The sequence below is a fragment of the Corythoichthys intestinalis genome, unplaced genomic scaffold (assembly GCF_030265065.1).
Source record: "Corythoichthys intestinalis isolate RoL2023-P3 unplaced genomic scaffold, ASM3026506v1 HiC_scaffold_23, whole genome shotgun sequence".
NCBI classification, from domain to species: Eukaryota; Metazoa; Chordata; class Actinopteri; order Syngnathiformes; family Syngnathidae; genus Corythoichthys; species Corythoichthys intestinalis.
The window spans coordinates 8,467,282-8,489,003 of NW_026651592.1; positions in this window are offsets into that span (position 1 = coordinate 8,467,282).

The following is a 21,722-nucleotide window of genomic DNA, read 5'->3' on the forward strand; positions in this document are numbered from 1 at the left end:
CCTATTGATATCTAGTCATTTTCTGTTGATTTGGGGGAGAAAAAAAATTCCCATTGAAAATGAATGGAAAAAAATTTGGACATCCATGGACGTCAATGGTATCAACCTTCATAGGCGTCAATTGAATCCACGTACATTGGCATCAATAAAATGAAAATCCATGATTAAATACCATTAGAAAGGAATGGGAAATTTGGACGTCCATGGACGTCAATGGTATCAACTTATATAGGTGTCAATGGAAAATAAGTACATTGGCATCAATAAAACGAATAAACATGAGGAAATGCCATTGGAAATGAATGGGAAGTTTGGACGTCCATGGACGTCAATGGCATCACCCACCATAAGCATCAATGCAATCAAGGGCATTTTGGGTACACGTCCTATTGATATCTGGTCATTTCCTGTTGATTTGGGGACATTGTTTTTTTGCCATTGGAAATGAATGGGAAAAAAATTTGGACGTCAATGGCAGCCCCCCCTATAAGCGTCAATGAAGTCGGGGACGTTTGGGGGACACGTCCTATTGATATCTGGTCATTTTCTGTTGATCTTTCCCAGGTAAATATAAGTCCAAAGTGCACATTGACAGCTAAGATGTTCTGAAGCTCCCCATCAGAGTAAATAAAACTAAATATGATAAATAAGCCTCATCAACTCTTTCGTTGCTCTTAAAGATTTGATCCATTTTATGTTGCATTGCCCTTTTTTGTCGCATCAATTCAACAAGCTTTTTTTTTTTTTTTTTGCTGTTCCAGAAAGCATGCACATTTGAACCAGTCAGAGCTAACCACCTCTGCTGATCACATGTCAGTATGTCAGCCAATACGGATAACCGATAACGGATAAATGAGTCCAGGCGTTTTGCTGTGCTGCGTGCATTCGCACATTGACGTGAGTCATCATCGTCAGACTCAGATAACTGCAGCAGCTGGGGAAACCTCCATGCCGTCCATGGAATAAAATCAATAATAAATATTGGTGTAAACGGATTACGCTACACAAGCACTTTATTATGCTTGTTCTTAACACTTGTGTATGTAAATCTGATGTTGGTAGATTGTTTTCTTCTTGGAGCTGAAATGCATGTGTGGCAGCTTAGCATTTTTTTTTTACATAGCGTTTTGACAGTTGCTGTCATATTTTCGAAATCAAAGCACCGTGAACCGGAACAGCATTCCATCCCTGAATCTTATACTGGAACAGCATTCCGTCCCTGAATCTTATACCGGAACAGCATTCCGGCCCTGAATCTTATACCGAAACTGCGTTCTGGCCCTGAATCTTCTACCGGAACTGTGTTCCTGACCGTTCTGGCCCACTTTCACCCCTGGGAGTATGCCATACTCTCAATGTGAAACATTAAAACTGTTCAGACCAGAGGTTGCGCTAGACTTTTTCGTTGTCTGTCATTTTGACTGACAGGGTCATAAAAATCCGGTCATAATCTATTTTTACCCGTCACTTAAATTTTTAAAATGATAATAATGACATATTCAATAATATTTAGTTTTCATTCATCTGTCCGAACAAGCTTAACAGAGAATCCACACCGCGCCATCACACATCAAGCAGCTGTGCGTTATTAGCGCCTAGCTTGCCTTGAACACGGCTTTTTAGGAAGGGTCGGACTTGACGACAGTCATAAAAAAAAAAAATTGGAAAAAAAAAAAAAAGGGTTTGAGGATAAGCCTGAGAATGATCGGCTTTCTCTCTGCTCCATAAAAGCAATATTTCATCATTGCTTACACGGCCGAGAGTCAGGGCAAACTGCTCGTATGTGTGTGTGACATGCACGAACAGTGCGTGCATGCTATCGATCCATATACTTTGAATATAAGCCTGTACAGGGATTATTTATGCTTGTTATCTGTGTCCTCTTTTTAATAAGCAAAATATGATATCCATGGAATGACGGATGACAGCCAGCATGTGTGATTGTATGGTCATTTGTTTTGATGCTTCTACAGGCATATATAATCCCCGTTTAGGCTTATATTCAAAGTATATGGATCAATAGCATGCACGCACTGTTCGTGCATGTCACACACACATACGGGCAGTTTGCCCCGACTCTCGGCCGTGTAAGCAATGTTGAAATATTGCTTATATGGAGCAGAGAGAAAACCGATCATTCTCAGGCTTATCCTCAAACCTATTTTTATTTTTTTAAGACTTGTCAAGTCCGACCCTTCCTAAAAAGCTGTGTTCAAGACAAGCTAGGCGCTAATAACGTACAGCTGCATCGCTACCATAGCTACCGTACCGTCTCTCGCTTTTTGATGACGTAATTGCTGCATTAAATCCGATTTGCGGGACTGGACAGTACAGACCGCCGCAACAGTCTGGAAAAATGTGGCCCAGATCGGATTTAGACCACATACGAAAGTGACCCAGATCGGATTTGAAATGGTCCCGTTCTATGCGACTTGTCACGTTCAGACCTTCAAGTTAATGCCTCACTCGAGTCGGAAAGACACGAAAAAATCGGATTCGTGCATTAAGACCTGTAGTATGAACGTAGCCTTAGTTCGGACACTCAGTTGCCTTAACATTTTTCCGAGTAAGGCCAACGACGTCATGCATCGAGAGAGACAATAGCTAATTAATATGCTCACTCGCCACCCTGTGGTCTGGGGTGTGAATTGCAACCTGTCAAAATGACAGATGGACTTCAGTTTTTTCCGTCACCGTTTTAAAAAACCGGTCAACGACGGAAAATATTCGGTTAACGCGACCCCTGGTTCAGACCAACCGGACACTTAGACTTCCATTCTCCGTGTCAAACAGCTAAACAGGACAGGTTTTTAATTTAAAAAAAAAAAAAAAAAAAATGTATTCGCCAATTCTTGGCATCCTCGAAACGACTACCGGTAACTATGGAGATAGAATAGTGCCAAAAGAAGTGAAATTGTAAAAGGAATTGTTTTCTGTAAAATGACAAATTTTAACTTGTAAAAAAAAAACAAACAAACAAAAAAAAGTTAAAATTTTCATTTTACAACTTCATTTCTTTTCGCACTATTCTATCTCCTCACATAGTAGTCCCTCGTGACTGTATGCAAATGCGAAGTGATGCTTCATGGCGTTGCAATCGTGTTGATGAAAAGGTGGATTCAAGGTTGCAGCGTTTGCACACGCGTGTTCAGCACTGGAAAAGTCGACAGTGCACACACACCTCTGAACGCAAGAAGGTGAGTATTTAATCAGGGAATGGTTGCTGAATAGAATCATGAAATTGTCCTCATGGATATGCTTTGTGTCTCTTTGGCAGGGTCACTCTGTTTTGTCAATGTGTTCAGAAATGACTGAATTACATTTTGTTTTTCCCCCTTTTTGACAGTTTGGATCCCTCCTTGGCAAACGGTGTGACTGAGTTGGTTCACATATCTGTGCTTATGTTGCAGCAGCTTTTTAAATGTATTACGAAATGCATTGTTTTCCCTTTCCTGACAGGTTGGATCACCGTTGTACAATATAACCCTATTAATTTGATGTTTTAAATCTATGTGTTATGAGTAAATCATTTTGATGGCAAACATTTTTTTGCAATGTGGTACCAAATGGTTACAATTAAAACATTGTTGGTGATTATTACAACTTAAAACAATTGTAGTATTGCGAGAAAAACACTCCAGAGTGAATTATAGTTTTGCTATAATGTCATTCTTTTCCAAGTCAGTTGAACTTCTCATCCCCCTCTAGCCAGTGGCTGCTCCAGAAATTTTTCATTCGGGTGGCCAGATGGAGCCACATAAAATCTTGGGGGTGGCACACCGAAACTAAAAGCCATAAGTCTTTTTTTAATGTTGTTGCAGGAAGAGATACGCCTACTCATATACTTCTCGTTACCTCGCTTCTGTGACCAGTGTTGGTGCTGACTGACTCTGTTCTGCTTCTGTCTGATCTTGTTCCTCATCACAGTGCTCTATCACCGATGCTGGCTGTGCATCATCGTCATGCTGCTCTGTCTGTTTCTCTCCTCCATCCTCCTCCTCCTCCTCACTAAGCCTCTGTTGCTCCCCTGTCGTCTCTTTCTCTCCGCCTGTGCTTATTTTCTGGAATTGTGTGTCGACTTCATTGCGGGGCCAACTGTAGGGTGGGCGCGGCAAGTCGTGCCCACCCAGTCAAAATGTCGGGAAATATCTATTGTAGCGTCGCACATGATATAGAGAAAGCGCGGAGAGTTGGTCTCACCTACTTCTTTTTTTTTTTTTTTTTTTTTTTTTAATAGCAGGATTAACGGTTACTGTTTTCCAACGTCGTTTGTTATCCGCGCGCTTCCTCTTTCTCCTCCAGACACATACACGCACCCTCCGCTCGCCCCGCACTCTCCTACTCATCCAGCCACACACACCCATCCGTGCCAGAGGCGTTCGCTGACGGGAGGAAGCTGATAGAACAGCAATTATATTGCGGGGTCGTTACACTTAATATTCGGTCAACAAAAATTAAAAAAAAAAAAAAAAAAAACACAATATCTGTACCATTACCATACGATTGGGTGGGTAGCCGCTTTCCACCCGACAGAACATAGAAAAGTGTCTTGGTTGTTAGTCGTACGGACTACTAGAAGTGTGCAGCTCGTAACATACAGGGAGACTTGAGGCCCAAGTACACTGCATGCGTGATCGTTGCGGTTCCGGTCCGACTCCGGTAAAAAATAGCGCCGGAGCCAATCCGTTCCCATTATATCCTATTGTTCAACGTATACCGGCCGCGTCAGTGCTCCGGATTGACTGCGAACCACCTCCGGCGTGCCGCATGCCCGCCGGATGGTATAGGCTATTTTCTATTTCTGCCGGACACGCATCCGACAAAATGGGCGAAGCTGGGCCTGACGTCAAAAGCCCAGGTGCCTAATCACGGTTTAAACACGAGCGAAAATGGATGATGAGCGCTTCATCATGGAGGTGGAAAGTCACAAAGTGATATACGATGCAGCAGATCGTTACTATAAGGACACCATTAAAAGCGAAACTGCAAAGTGTCCTATTTTGTGTGTTTTTCTGGCAATGATATCAAACACGCGACGTGCTAAGCAAAAAAAAAAAAAAAAAAAGCAGCGTATCTGGAAGTGGTTCCACTGCAGAAATTCTCTCTCCCTCTCCAATTTTTCGTGCCCTGCGCACAAACAATCTCGGTTTGTATACAGAGTCGAGGGGGGAAAGTACGAAAGAGAAAAAAAAGACACCCACAAGTTTCGACCTGGTGGTCTATTCAAGACGTTTCTCTTTCTTCCCTACATTTCACTTGACTCTTAATAGAAAAAACAAGTTTGCGCTGGGTACATGAATCTGCAGTGTTGAGACACCAATTCCAAGTACGCTGTTTTTTTTAGTTCGTGTCGTATATAATTCGCTATCCATTTTATAAATATGACAGATTATTTATCAGTTGTTTATAACAGCTCTATGAGATGTTATGTGCAGTGGCGCCTCCAGAAATTTTTCATAGGTGTGGCCAGATGGGGCCACTTAAAATCTTGGGGTGGCCAAGACTAAAAGCCATAATTTCAGGTTTTCATTATATTATTGCAGTAAAAAGGTCAGGGGAGAACTATCAGAAAGAAATTAGGACACCACTACTGATATACTTTGGTGTATTGTGTAGTATTTGATGTTACTAATGATTTGATGTGCATAGTCCGTAACTCTCCAGGCAACATTTTGATGTTTTATTGTGTTATGTATATATTAGGCATAAGGTGTACATTTAACTAGGGCTGTCAAACGATTAAAAATTTTAATCGAGTTAATCACGGCTTAAAAATGAATTAATTGTAATTAATTGCAATTCAAACCATCTCTAAAATAAGCTATATTTTTCTGTAAATTATTGTTGGAATGCAAAGATAAGACAAGATGGATATATACATTCAACATACTGTACATAAGTACTGTATTTGTTTATTATAACAATAAATCCACAAGATGGCATTAACATTATTAACATTCTTTCTGTGAAAGGGATCCACGGATAGAAAGACTTGTAATTCTTAAAGGAAAAATGTGAGTTTGTATATTGTGACTAAATATTGCCATCTAGTGTATTTGTTGCGCTTTCAGTAAATGTTACTGTAGCAACTTAACTGTTCTGCCCAAATGCATGATGGGAAGTGGTGCAACCATGACTGTGTGTGGTGGCTGCAAATGCTGTATTTTCTCTGCATTGGGTACACTACAGGGTGTTAAGAAAAAGATCAACTCCTGTCATTCTTCCCCACATCGCTTCCCACAATATTTATAGTTGCTGTGGGAGAGATGACAAAGCTTTTGTCAATTAAAATCACAGCCCCAATGAATGCTTTTATCTACTCCACTCACTTGACACTGCCTCTTATCTCTGTATTGAAGTAGAATGACGCCATTGTAGGCTGTTTGCGGCAATGCGTGAATGAGTCGTACTGCGAATGCGTTAATTGCGATAAATATTTTCACGTTATTAATTGAAAAATAATAATTACCGCCCGTTAACGCGATAAATTTGACAGCCCTACATTTAACAAAACAAAATGAATGCATTAATTTGGGATGAAATGCATAACTGATGCTTCAACAATCTAACGATATACTGGCAAGCGGGGTGGCCAGTGGGGTGGCCAACCAATTTATAGGGGTGGCCGTGGCCACCCCTGGCCACCCCGTGGTGGCGCCATTGGTTATGTGCCATAAATTTTAAATGTGCACAAAGATATAAAGGCACCGACACAACCAAGGATTTGCCTGTTTTTGACGGACTGCGTGGCACACAGTCAACACTGAACCGGTGTTCGGCCATTCTTTACTACGCGGCGAAACGTCCTACACAATGCTCAGGGCGCTTGCGCATGCATTCACACGCATGCGCACATCGGTTAGAGGCGGCGATTACTCACTATTTTTGTTTTTATTTAGTTATTTAGAACCTTTTCACAGCCTCAAAGATACGTTTTGCATGTATTACCCTCTCATACTTTTAACCATTGTGTTTTTTTGTGTTAGCTTTGAAGCAGTTGACCACATTAGTCACGTGGCGTGTTTAAACCCTCCTTATTTGATATAACTACATTTAAGTATTTTCTGCAGGCATTTTTTTTAATACCTTATTCCTGTATGCATCTAAACAAAACAAGTTTAGAGCGCACGGTAGTACTTTAGGTGTCAAATTCGACTAATGTAGGACGTTTCGCCGATGTAGGATATTTTGGCAGAACAACGGTAGTACCTTAGGTGTCAAATTTGACTAATGTAGAACGTTTCGCCGATGTAGCATATTTTGGCAGAACACCGGACCGGAACTGCAACAATCACGCATGCGGTGTACTTGGGCCTTGAGAGAGGTGATAAACCTACACAAAAACACGCCTCCAGCAACGTATCTATGAATCATCAGCGAGACACAGACAGCAGACAGAAACTGCATTTCAAGCCGTGATGTTTCTAAAAAACGAATTAGCAAAAAATGGAAGTTTAGTCGGACATACCTAAGGCTACGTTCATACTACAGGTCTTAATGCACGAATTCGATTTTTTCGTGTTTTTCCGACTCGAGTGAGGTATTAACTTGACGGTCTGAACGTGACAAGTCGCGTAGAACTGGACCATTTCAAATCCGATCTGGGTCACTTTCGTATGTGGATCAAATCCGATCTGGGCCACATTTTTCCAGACTGTCGCGGCGGTCTGTACTGTCCACTCTCCCAAATCGGATTTCATGCAGCAATTACGTCATCAAATAGCGAGAGAGACGCTACCGTACCGGTGCAGCTGTGCGTTATTAGCGCCTAGCTTGCAGTGACGACCCGTCTTCAGCTTTCGGGCAGAGGGCAACAGATTTTGATTTAAAATGTCCTGGTATTTCAAAGCATTGAAAAGCACCTCATACCCACTGTGAAGTATGGGGGTGGGTCAGTGATGCGGTGGGGCTGTTTCGCTTCCAAAGGCCCTGGGAACCTTGTTAGGATGCATGGCATCATGAATGCTTTGAAATACCTGAACATTTCAAAATCCGTTGCCCTCTGCCCGAAAGCTGAAGATGGCTCGTCACTGGGTCTTTCAGCAAGACAATGACCCTAAACATATGGCCAAATCTACACAGAAATGGTTCACCAGACACAAAATCAAGCTCCTCCCATGGCCATCTCAGTCCCCAGACCTTGTTTTGTTGGCAAAAGGGGGTTGTACAAAGTATTAACACCAGGGGTGCTAATAATTGTGACACACATTATTTGATGTCAAATAATTATTTCTTTATGTGAGATTTTTTCCCCACTGAATAAATGCACTTGTATTGAATGTTGGATTTTCCCCTTTTTTTCCATTAAGGTCCCATATTATTTGAATTTAAAAAATTATTAGAAGCTAAAAAACACATCGTAACCAGGGGTGCCAATAATTGTGGAGGGCACTGTATAATGACAGACATACAAATATGATCGACAGAGACAGACATATGAACATGACTGATATGATGACAGACAGATGTGATGATAGGTAGGTAGTTATAGTTAGGTAGATATAAGTAGATAGATGAATGATAACAAATTTTAAAAAATAAAATAAAATGAACCCCCCAAAAATTAATGCAGCCTCAATGGGACACAAGCCAGTGTCCTACTTGCGCCAGGCCTAAGCCCGTAGAAATGCAGAGGGTTAAAAAAAAAAAAAGCCTTCATTGGGGGTGCCCCCTCAAGATTTCTTAGTGCCCACTCTGGTGGATAAACCTAGATCCGGGCCTGCTTCGTTGTCTGATAATTGACCAGCAGCAGCTAGTACGTGACGTAACTTAGTTTCACAAGTCGAAAACACGTCAGAAAGCTGCTGTAGGAGGTGTGTAACAGCACCATTTAGCTCTTAAAAAGCACGTTATGATGATGCATGCTTCTCCTTCTTTTACAAAGGAATATTCTGACTTATATACTTACCACCAGTGTTGTTAATCTTACTGAAAAAAGTAATTAATTATAGTTACAAATTACTTCTCCCAAAAAGTAATTGCATTAGTAACTCAATTACCTGAATGTAAGAGTAACTTACTTATTACTTGGCAAAGTAATTGGTGATAATTACTTTTTTTTTCCCTCAAAAAAAAATAAAAAAAATACACATTGGCCACACAATGGGAAGTTTTTTTGTGAAGGTTTTTGGTACAATTAGCCCGAGCCCAATTCTTTACCCTAATTTACCCTTTACCCTGAATCAACTGTTAAAAGTTGTTAAAATTGCTCCTATTATTGCATTAGTTCCCTTCTCTCTACTTTCGACATATGAAAGTTTTAAAACTGTTTCATCATTTAAAGATAGATTCAAGTCAAGATTTTGCCGATTTAGAAGTATTTTAGATTACGGTAAAAGTTACTTAGGTTCGCTAGGAAGGTTCTCTACAACAGAGCCGTCCTAAAAAGTCTACTGCTTTAAGATGGCGGCTGTCTACTAACTCATTTAGTGCCATGTCTGTCATTTTGCATCTAGTTATATCTATGTACAGTACATGTGATATCTACCATGTCTTCCATATTTACCATAACATGCGAACGTAGTTTGTAGGCTATCGGCTACAACATGTATTATTGGAGCTATCTAGCATCGCATTTGCTCGGCGTCACAACTTTCTTGCCTCCTCACTACTCCTGCTCTGCTCTGTCGTCTCGGTGAGTCCGTCTCCCTCAGACTTTTCGACCAAAATAGTAACGCATAGTAACGCATGCCTTTCCGTCCTCAGTCACGGTAACAGCGTTGCCAAGATGAGAAAAGTAATTCATTAGATTACCCACTACTGAAAAAAATAACGCCGTTAGTAACGCCGTTATATTGTAACGCCGTTATTAACAACACTGCTTACCACTTACCGTATTTTTCGGACTTCAAGTCGCACCTGAGTATAAGTCGCACCAGTCATGACATGCCCAACGAAGAGATAAAAAAATTTTTACAAGTCGCACCGGAGTATAAGTCGCATTTTTGGGGGAAATTTACTTGATAAAATCCAACACATAGAACAGACATGTCATCTTGAAAGGCAATTTAATATAAAAATACAATAGAGAACAACATGCTGAATAAGTGTACAGTGCATGAACAACGAAATGCGAATATACTGTCCTCACCAGGACGCTACGGCTCGGTCGGTCCTGGCTATTCAGCGGGCTAAACTCCCAAATGACGATGCTGGACGTCCGTATAATTTGCTGAATCAATTTTGTCCTCGATACCAAACAGGTTCGCATCGACGTAAATAAATGATAATTAGGTTAGGGTGAGCAAACGTCCTCTTTTGCCCGGACAAGTCCTACTTTCACGTAGTATCTTTGTCGTCCGGGCGGGTTTTACAAATTCATAAAAATGTCCGTTTTTTATGATTTTTCACGGGACCAATTTGAAGAGAATCCCTCCGGCCGCTGGGTGGCAGAAGTTGACATGGCTCCTACTAGAAGGGAGGGAAAAAGTAGTTCTTGTTTTCGTTGGCAGTTTACCCCTAGCATGAGGCATGACCGCCATCTACTGGGTTGACGATTTGGCCACAACGCCTGCCCAGTTGTTAAGTTTTTTACGATAACAACGTATATAATGACAACTGTTGACCTCTGTCGGAGCTTTGACTGTAAAATGCCGTTTGGTGTCGCATCGTTGTGCTGCCGATGATTTTTATAGCAAAGTTTGATTTTTGCCTCAGCTAGCTATCAGTAAGCTAAACCACGCCAGGCATTATGGGAAACGAAGTTTTGGACTGCTACGTTTGGAAACATGCTGGTTGAATAGTTTGTCAGTTTATTTCGGTTTTTGTTTGTGTGCAATCTAGAACATTGAATGAGAATATAAATTGAATGGTGTTATGAACGTGGGCTGAGAACCCTCAAAACAGGCACGAGAGATAATGAGGATATGAGTTTATTGTAGCAGCAGTTATCGTTCACAGGGCTGTGGAGTCTGGCGTGAAGATTCCGGGCGACGGTACCAATAACGAGAGGCATAGGCAAGATCCTGGAACAAGGCAAAAAGTCGATGATCAGTTGAGTCCACACAGAGAGATGCAAAAACGCGAGAGGGCACTAACAGTAAACTGAAAGAGACGATCCAGCGACGGGGTGGAGCTCTGGCTGGCTTATGTAGGCTGTTGATGATGATTGCAGGCAGCTGCCGTCGCTCCACCCGTCAGGTGCTGATCCTAATTGATTGACAGACACTTGCCTGGCCCTGGGCCTGACAGTACCCCCCCCTCTATGTGCGCCTCCAGGCGCGCGACGCAGAGAACCCGGGTGGGCCCGATGGAAATCCCGGATAAGGGAACGACAAAGGATCTGGCGTGCCGGGACCCAACTACGCTCCTCCGGGCCATAACCCTCCCAATCCACCAAATATTGCAGGCCGCGGCCACGGCGGCGCACATCCAGGAGCCGCTCTACCCTGAAGGCCGGATGCCCGTCGATTGACAGAGGCGGTGGAGGAGACGGAATAGGGGGAGACAACGGACTTGCCCCGACAGGCTTAATTTGGGACATGTGAAACGTTGGGTGGATGCGGAGGGCTGCCGGGAGCCTAAGACGCACGGCACATGGATTGATCACACTCACAATTTCGTAGGGGCCGATGAAGCGCGGTGACAGCTTTCTGGACTCAGTCTTTAGGGGAAGGTCCTTGGAGGACAACCATACCTTCTGGCCGACCTTGTAGGAAGGCGCTGGTGCACGGCGGCGGTTGGCCTGCTTCTGGGTACACGCAGAAGAACGACCCAGCGCAGCACGGGCTCGGTCCCAGACCTTGGCACATTCGGAAAGGTGCGCCTGTACTGACGGGACTGCTATCTCTGCCTCCAAAAATGGAAATAAGGGAGGCTGATAGCCAAGCGAACACTGAAAGGGGGATAAATTGGTAGATGCATTAGGGAGTGAATTGTGAGCATACTCAACCCAGGGCAGGTGATCACTCCAGGTGGTGGGACGGGCCTGCGTGGTGCAACGGAGCGCCGCCTCCAACTGCTGGTTTGCACGTTCGCACTGTCCATTGGTCTGGGGGTGATAACCGGAGGAGAGGCTCACAGTAATACCAAGAGCGGAACAGAAGGCTGACCAGACGTGAGAGGTGAACTGGGGGCCGCGGTCTGAGACGATGTCGGCCGGAATCCCATGCAGGCGGAACACGTGCTGGACCAGTATGTCGGCGGTTTCCTTGGCAGTGGGGAGTTTGTGGAGGGCGACGAAGTGAGCAGCCTAGGAGAAACGGTCGACTATGGTTAGTATGACGGTATTACCACGAGAAGGCGGGAGACCGGTGACGAAATCCATGGCGATGTGAGACCACGGACGGCTAGGAATAGGCAGCGGGAGGAGGAGGCCTGAACTTGGCTTGGTGGACGACTTGCTACGGGCACACACGTGGCAGGCAGACACGAAGGAACGGCAATCCTCTCTCATAGTCGGCCACCAGAAACGCTGGCGTAATACTGCCAAGGTGCGGGTGATACCAGGATGACAAGTCAGGCGTGATGTGTGTGCCCACTCCAGCACCTTGGGACGGACTGATTCAGGGACAAACAGATCCCTCTGCGTACCCTGTCGGGGGTCCGGTTGCCCACCCTGAGCCCTCAAAACTTCGGCCTCTAGGTCCGTCATGGTGGCAGCCACCACACAGGAAGGTGGGAGAATTGGTGCGGGCTCCTCTTCGGAGTCGATGGGTTGATACAAGCGAGACAGGGCATCAGCCTTCCCGTTCTTTGAACCTGGGACATAGGACAAGGTGAAATTGAATCTAGTAAAAAACAAAGCCCACCTGGCTTGACGGGGATTCAGTCTGCGGGCGGACTTGATATACTCCAAGTTTTTGTGGTCTGTCCAAACCACGAATGGATGGCGTGCTCCCTCCAGTAGGTGCCGCCACTCCTCCAGGGCCAACTTCACCGCTAGCAGCTCCCGATCCCCAATGCCATAGTTGCGCTCCGCAGGAGTGAGCCTATGGGAGAAGAAGGCACAGGGGTGTACCCTCCCACCCCCCAGCCCACGCTGTGAGAGAACAGCGCCCACCCCCAACTCCGAAGCGTCCACCTCCACAATGAACTGCAATGCGGGGTCGGGATGAGCGAGCACAGGAGCTGATGTGAAGCGGGCCTTGAGGTCGCAGAAGGCGGCTTCCGCAGTATCCGACCACCGGAACGGGGCGCTGGTGGACGTGAGGGCCGTGAGGGGGGCTGCAATCTGGCTATAATTGCGGATGTACCGCCGATAAAAGTTTGCAAACCCCAGGAAGCGCTGTAGCTGTTTGCGATCGCCCAGCCTGGGCCACTGTGAGACTGCGGACACCTTCGCAGGATCCATCCGGAGTTCCCCGTCGGCCACTATGAAGCCAAGGAAGGCAGTCTCGGATACATGGAAGGCACATTTTTCTGCCTTAACATAAAGGCGATTCTCCAGGAGTCTCTGTAGCACTTGCCTCACATGCTGCTTGTGTTCTGCGGGGGTACGAGAAAAAATCAGTATGTCATCTAGATATACGAACACGAACCTGTTTAGCATGTCTCGAAGGACGTCGTTGACGAGGGCCTGGAACACAGCGGGCGCATTGCAGAGGCCAAATGGCATGACTAAATATTCGAAATGGCCCAGGGAGGTGGTGAAGGCGGTCTTCTATTCATCTCCCTCTCGGATGCGAACAAGGTGGTAAGCGTTGCGGAGGTCCAGCTTTGTGAAAATGCGTGCGCCATGGAGCGGTGTAAAGGCAGAGTCAATGAGTGGCAGAGGGTACCTGTTCTTGATCGTGATGTCGTTCAGACCCCGGTAGTCAACGCAGGGCTGCAGCGAGCCATCCTTTTTCCCAACAAAAAAGAACCCCGCGCCAACTGGGGAAGAGGAGGAGCGGATTATGCCTGCGGCCAACGAGTCTGCAATGTACCTCTCCATGGCCTCCTGCTCGGCCGCGAGATGTTGTAAAGGCGTGCCTTTGGCATGGCGGCACCAGGCAAGAGCTCGATGGCGCAATCATAAGGGCGATGAGGAGGAAGGGCCAAGGCGTGGTCCTTGCTGAAAACGTGCGCAAGGTCATGGCAACAGTCTGGAATGGCAGAGAGGTCAGGTGTGGGTGGTACTGGAGCCGGTGTATTGGGAATAAGAGCGGACTGGAGGCACTTCGTGTGGCACGCAGGACTCCAGGCTGTCAACTTGGGGTGAGACCAGTCTATACTGGGGTTGTGCTCACGGAGCCAAGGGAGGCCCAGCACTAATGGTGTAAGTGGGCAATCAAAGACATAAAAAGTGGTTACCTCATGATGGTTCCCGGATAGGCAGAGGTTAATTGGCTCGGTCTGACGTTCCACCCGGCACAAAAGCTGACCATTGAGTGCGGTGGTTCTCAAAGGAGCATCCAGCTGGCGGGTCTTGATGCCCAATCGCGACACGATGGAGCGGTCTATGAAGCTCTCGTCTGCCCCGCAATCGACCAACGCAGTAACCTTGCTAACGCGGCCCTCCCATGAGAGGGAAGCCTGTAGCAGAAGACAACGGGAGGAAGCGTTCGTAGTATGGCTCACCAATGCCTCCCTTCCTATCGGCGAGCCTGGGCGGACTGGGCAGGTCTGTAGAAGATGATTACTATCACCGCAATAAAAACATAAACTCGAGCGCAATCGGTGAGAGCGTTCCACTGCTGAGAGCCTGGTACGGCCCTGTTGCATGGGCTCCGACCCCCCTACTGGGGCCGAGGCCACCGCTGCAGGAGGCGACAACGGGACGGGCCTCTCCAAAGGATGCGTGGGGATGGCAGGCGGGGGTTCACGCCACTGCCGTCTACGCTCCCTGAGTCGACAATCTATCCTGATCGCCAGACTAACGAGCGCGTCGAGAGAGTTGGGTTCGTCACGAGAGGCCAGTTCATCCTTCAGAGACTCACTAAGGCCGCCGACGAACACTTCTTGGAGGGCTTCCTCGTTGAATCTGCTCTCGGCGGCGAGGGTACGGAATTCCACGGAGTATTCTGCCACGCTGCGAGTGCCTTGGTGAAGCGACATCAAACGCTTAGCGGCCTCCCTACCGCGCACTGGGTGGTCAAATACCTTTCGCATCTCCTCTGTGAAGCAGGCATAGGAGGAACATGCCGCTGAGCCCCTTTCCCACTCGGCGCTCGCCCACGACAAGGCGTTGCCACGAAGACAGCCAATAAGATAGGCGATCTTGGCTCGGTCGTTGCTATATGTGAGGCTTTGCTGCTCAAACACGAGGCTGCATTGGACCAGAAACGCCCTGCAAGCACCCAGGTCGCCATCATAGGGAGCGGGCGTCGGCACCATGGGTTCATGCAGGGGCTGCACAAGCGGTGTTGCAAACGGGGCAGGTGCTTGTTGAGGTGACGGAGGTCGGTGTGCATGTGGCAAAGACGTGAGCTTGGCTTGAAGTGAAAGCAGTGATTGTGAGATATTTGCTACCTGGGTGAGGAGGTATTGGATTGCCTGGTTGTGCTGGTCCTCCAACGGAGCTGGTTGGTGCTGGGGTGTGTCTTCTGTGCCTGCGGGGTCCATATTGTGGCTGGATCGTGTTGTTATGAACGTGGGCTGAGAACCCTCAAAACAGGCACGAGAGATAATGAGGATATGAGTTTATTGTAGCAGCAGTTATCGTTCACAGGGCTGTGGAGTCTGGCGTGAAGATTCCGGGCGACGGTACCAATAACAAGAGGCGTAGGCAAGATCCTGGAACAAGGCAAAAAGTCGATGATCAGTTGAGTCCACACAGAGAGATGCAAAAACGCGAGAGGGCACTAACAGTAAACTGAAAGAGACGATCCAGCGACGTGGTGGAGCTCTGGCTGGCTTATGTAGGCTGTTGATGATGATTGCAGGCAGCTGCCGTCGCTCCACCCGTCAGGTGCTGATCCTAATTGATTGACAGACACTATCTGACCCAGTTGGGACCGTGTGCTTTGGTCAGATAAGACCAAGATTGAGCTTTTTGGCAACAAACACTCTAAGTGGGTCTGGCGTACCACGAAAGATGTGCATGCTGAAAAGCACCTCATACCCACTGTGAAGTATGGGGGTGGGTCAGTGATGCTGTGGGGTTGTTTTGCTTCCAAAGGCCCTGGCAACCTTGTTAGGGTGCATGGCATCATGAATGCTTTGAAATACCAGGACATTTTAAATCAAAATCTGTTGCCCTCTGCCCAAAAGCTGAAAATGGGTCGTCACTGGGTCTTTCAGCAAGACAATGACCCTAAACATATGGCCAAACCTACACAGAAATGGTTCCCCAGACACAAAATCAAGCTCCTCCCATGGCCATCTCAGTTCCCAGACCTTGTTTTGTTGGCAAAAGAGGGTTGTACAAAGCATTAACACCAGGGGTGCTAATAATTGTGACACACATTATTTGATGTCAAATAATTATTTCTTTATGCGGGATTTTTTCCCCACTGAATGAATGCACTTGTATTGAAGGTTGGATTTTTCTCTTTTTTTCCATTAAGGTCCCATATAATTTGAATAAAAGAAAAAAATATTAGAAGCTAAAAAAACATCTTTTTCAGGGGGGCCAATAATTATGGAGGGCACTGTATGTATTCCGTTGTGTTTGAAATAATTAAAACACCTTTGCAATATAGTGTTACAGTATGACATTTATTCTTTATCTTATTCACATTCAGATCAAATTAAGACTTGTAAAATTGTCAATGTCATTTGGCTATGTTGCACTTAAGTCCTTATTTGATTTGTTTTTGAATTAGATGAACAAATCAACGTCAGACTTGCTCAACTACCATACTGTCACACTTGGATGAAATGGAGCGAACTCAAATGCAGAATTCAGTCTGTTGTTAACAAATGGTCAGAGGCAAGAACAAACTGAGGGTGCTCCAGGAGGAGGAAATAACGGGCTATGAAACAAAAATGATATAAACAAGAAACAAGGACGCCAGATGAAAAGCGCTGGAGTAGGTAGCTACTAGTACAACAAAGGACTAGGCATGAGGCGCAAAGAACAAACTGACAACTTACAATATCTGTCTTTCTGAAACGCATAAATATTACACATGAAGGAAGCCCACTTTGTGACAGTAATGTTGTTTTTATTGTTAAATAGATATGTGTTAAATAGATATGTGTTTAAAGATGTTCAGTTTGGAGATTAAAATAAACGGTTATTTTGAAAAGTCATATTTTTGTAGGAAGAGAGAGTATGTCATCAAAAATATAAAATCAATATAATGTTCAATACAGTATTGGTTTGTTTGTTTATTTTAGGAAACAGAGCATTCATAAAATTCAGTTACAGTGGGGCAAATAAGTATTTAGTCAACCACTAATTGTGCAAGTTCTCCCACTTGAAAATATTAGAGAGGCCTGTAATTGTCAACGTGGGTGAACCTCAACCATGAAAGACAAAATGTGGAAAAAAGAAACTGAAAATCATATTTTTTTATTCTTTAGATAATTTATATGCAAATCATGGTGGAAAATAAGTATTTGGTCAATACCAAAGGTTCATCTCAATACTTTGTTATGTACCCTTTGTTGGCAATAACGGAGGCCAAACGTTTTCTGTAACTCTTTACAAGCTTTTCACACACTATTGCTGGTATTTTGGCCCATTCCTCCATGCAGATCTCCTCTAGAGCAGTGATGCTTTAGGGCTGTCGTTGGGCAACACGGACTTTCAACTCCCTCCGCAGATTTTCTATGGGGTTGGGACTTGGAGACTGGCTAGGCCACTCCAGGACCTTGAAATGCTTCTTACGAAGCCACTCTTTTGTTGCCCTGGCTGTTTGTTTGGGATCATTGTCATGCTGAAAGACCCAGCCACGTCTCATCTTTAATGCCCTTGCTGATGGAAGGAGATTTTCACTCAAAATCTCTCGATACATGGCCCCGGGTCATTCTTTCCTTTACACAGATCAGTCGTCCTGGTCCCTTTGCAGAAAAACAGCCCCAAAGCATCTTTCCACCCCCATGCTTCACAGTGGGTATGGTGCAATTCAGTATTCTTTTTCCTCCAAACAAGAGAACCTGTGTTTCTACCAAAAAGTTCTATTTTGGTTTCATCTGACCATAACACATTCTCCCAATCCTCTTCCGGATCATCCAAATGCTCTCTAGCGAACCGCAGACGGGCCTGGACGTGTACTTTCTTCAGCAGGGGGACACGTCTGGCAGTGCAGGATTTTAGTCCCTGGCGGCGCATTGTGTTACTGATAGTAGCCTTTGTTACTGTGGTCCCAGCTCTCTGTAGGTCATTCACTAGGTCCCCCCGTGTTTAGGGATTTTTGCTCCCCGTTCTTGTTATCATTTTGACGCCACGGGGTGAGGAGGGAGTTGAAAGTCCGTGTTGCCCAACGACAGCCCCAAAACATCACTGCTCTAGAGGAGATCTGCATGGAGGAATGGGCCAAAATACCAGCAACAGTGTGTGAAAAGCTTGTGAAGAGTAACAGAAAACGATTGGCCTCCGTTATTGCCAACAAAGGGTACATAACAAAGTATTGAAATGAACTTTTGGTATAGACCAAAATAGAAAAAAAATAGACCACTTCTTTTCTACCATGATTTGCAAATAATTTTTTTTTTAAAAATCAAAAAATGTGATTTTCTGGGGGGTTTTCCACATTCTGTCTCTCATGGTTGAGGTTTACACATGTTGACAATTACAGGCCTCTCTAATATTTTCAAGTGGGAGAACTTACACAATTAGTGGTTGACTAAATACTTATTTGCCCCACTGTATTCTTGAGGCATGTTTTGCAGAAAGAAATTGCAATGTTGCAAAAATAAAGAAGCACTACGATTGTTTTTTGTTTTGTTTTCTCAGAAATACATTTTAATGTTACAACAAGAAAGAACCAAAAAGTGAAATACAGTTTAGGAAGTCTTTTTGTGAAGGAAAGGTAGGTATTAAGAAAATGTTCACTCTTTTTTGTGTGATAAAAATCAGTTTTCTTTTGAGGGAGAAATAGTACTGTATAGTGATATATTGAGCTCCCAAAAATTGATAAAAAAACGCATTTTTTTTTAGAGAAATTAAAGCATTTTAGAAACAAAAATCAATATTTAAAAGAATATTTTCTTAGAAAACAATTTTAATGAAAAAAATAAATATTTGATAATACTGTAGTAATAGGAAAATTGTCATAAAAGTAGATGTTACTTACAGAAATAGTAGTAGCGTTACAAAAATAAGGACATATATTTCGAGAGACAGCGAGAACCAAAAGTGGTATTTGGCATGTGGCAAAAATGTTTTGCCATGTGGCATTTTTTTTTTGCCATGTGGCAAAACGGTTTTGCCATGTGGCAATTTTTTTTTGCCATGTGGCAAAATTGTTTTGCCATGTGGCAATTTTTTTGCCATGTGGCAAAGTGTTTTTGCCATGTGGCAAAATGTTTTTGCCATGTGGAATTCTTTTTTGCCATGTGGCAATTTTTTTTGCCATGTGGCAATATTTTTTTGCCATGTGGCAATTTTTTTTGCCATGTGGCAAAATGTTTTTGCCATTTGGCTTTTTTTTTTTTTGCCATGTGGCAAAATGTTTTTGCCATGTGGCAAAATGGATTTTGCCATGTGGCATTTATTTGGGGTATGTGGCAAAATGCATTTCGGTTTGTGGGGGGGTATATGGTATTTTGGGGGGTATATGGCTGTTTTGCAGGCCATACAAGTCCATGCCATTGACGGCTATGCACGTCCAAATTGTATTTTCATTTTAAATGGCAGAAAAACATCTGTGGCTGTGTTTTTTGACTGTACACTTTACATTAGAGCTTATCGGCATTCATCTGGAACCCCAAGTAAGGCTCTGCCATTGACGGCTATGCACGTCCAAATTGTTTTTTCAATTTAAATGGCAGAAAAACATCTGTGGCTGTGTTTTTTGACCGTATACTTTAAATTAGAGCTTATCGGCATTCATCTGGAACCCCAAGTAAGGCTCTGCCATTGACAGCTATGCACGTCCAAATTGTTTTTTCATTTTAAATGGCAGAAAAACATCTGTGGCTGTGTTTTTTGACCGTACACTTTAAATTAGAGCATATCGGCATTCAACTGGAACCCCAAGTAAGGCTCTGCCATTGACAGCTATGCACGTCCAAATTGTTTTTTCATTTTAAATGGCAGAAAAACATCTGTGGCTGTGTTTTTTTGTTTTTTGACCGTACACTTTACATTAGAGCATATCGGCATTCAACTGGAACCTCAAGTAAGGCTCTGCCATTGACGGCTATGCACGTCCATGCCATGGATACCAGTGTTTTACCAGTGCAATTATTATAATTTTTTTTCTGCCAGTCAAGTGATTTGGATATGGGACCATGTTGGACAATCCCTTTGGGCTCCGTAATTATCAAAAGGTTAAGATGCTCTGGTCTAGAGGATCCACACATGTGCACAAAGATACCAAATGCCATACAGTCCGTTTTTACCAACTTGTCAGTTTTCTTCTAGTGGTATGTGCTGCTTTTACTTGCCTGTCAGTCTTCATCTGGCGGCATTTTCAGTTTTGTTTTTCTGTTGCTAACCAGTAAGAACAAGAAACATTCAAGCTCTAACAAAACATGATTGAAACATCTTTTTTTTTTTTTTGCACACAGGAAACAAGAGTGCAAGAATGAAATAAATAAAAAGTGAAATGAAAAAATGTATAAATCAACAAATAATGAAATAAATAAAAATGTTAATAAAGAAATATATATTGGAATAAATAAATAAATGTTGAGATGAATAAAAAATGGAAATAAAAATTAAAATAAATAAAAAGTGAAACAACTTTTAAAAAATGAAATATAAAATGAAATATTGAAATAGAAGCACTTTAATGACACTCTTAATTATTTATTTAATTGCGTATTTATTTAATTTTTGCACTCCTGGTCCTCCATAGTTAAAGAGTGACATGCTAGATGAAATCTCACAAATTCAACCAGTAATTGTTAAATGAAATCAAAAAACACAGCCACAGATGTTTTTCTGCCATTTAAAATGAAAAAACAATTTGGACGTGCATAGCCGTCAATGGCAGAGCCTTACTTGGGGTTCCAGATGAATGCCGATAAGCTCTAATGTAAAGTGTACGGTCAAAAAACACAGCCACAGATGTTTTTCTGCCATTTAAAATGAAAAAACAATTTGGACGTGCATAGCCGTCAATGGCAGAGCCGTACTTGGGGTTCCAGTTGAATGCCGATATGCTCTAATGTAAAGTGTACGGTCAAAAAACACAGCCACAGATGTTTTTCTGCCATTTAAAATGAAAAAAACAATTTGGACGTGCATAGCCGTCAATGGCAGAGCCTTACTTGGCGTTCCAGATTAATGCCGATATGCTCTAATGTAAAGTGTACGGTCAAAAAACACAGCCACAGATGTTTTTCTGCCATTTAAAATGAAAAAAACAATTTGGACGTGCATAGCCGTCAATGGCAGAGCCTTACTTGGGGTTCCAGTTGAATGCCGATATGCTGTAATATAAAGTGTACGGTCAAAAAACACAGCCACAGATGCTTTTCTGCCATTTAAAATGAAAATACAATTTGGACGTGCATAGCCGTCAATGGCATGGACTTGTATGGCCTGCAAAACAGCCATATACCCCCCAAAATACCATATACCCCCCCCCCCCCCCCCCCCACAAACCGAAATGCATTTTGCCACATACCCCAAATAAATGCCACATGGCAAAATCCATTTTGCCACATGGCAAAAAAAAAATGCTACATGGCAAAAATATTTTGCCACATGGCAAAAAAAATTGCCACATGGCAAAAAAAAATTG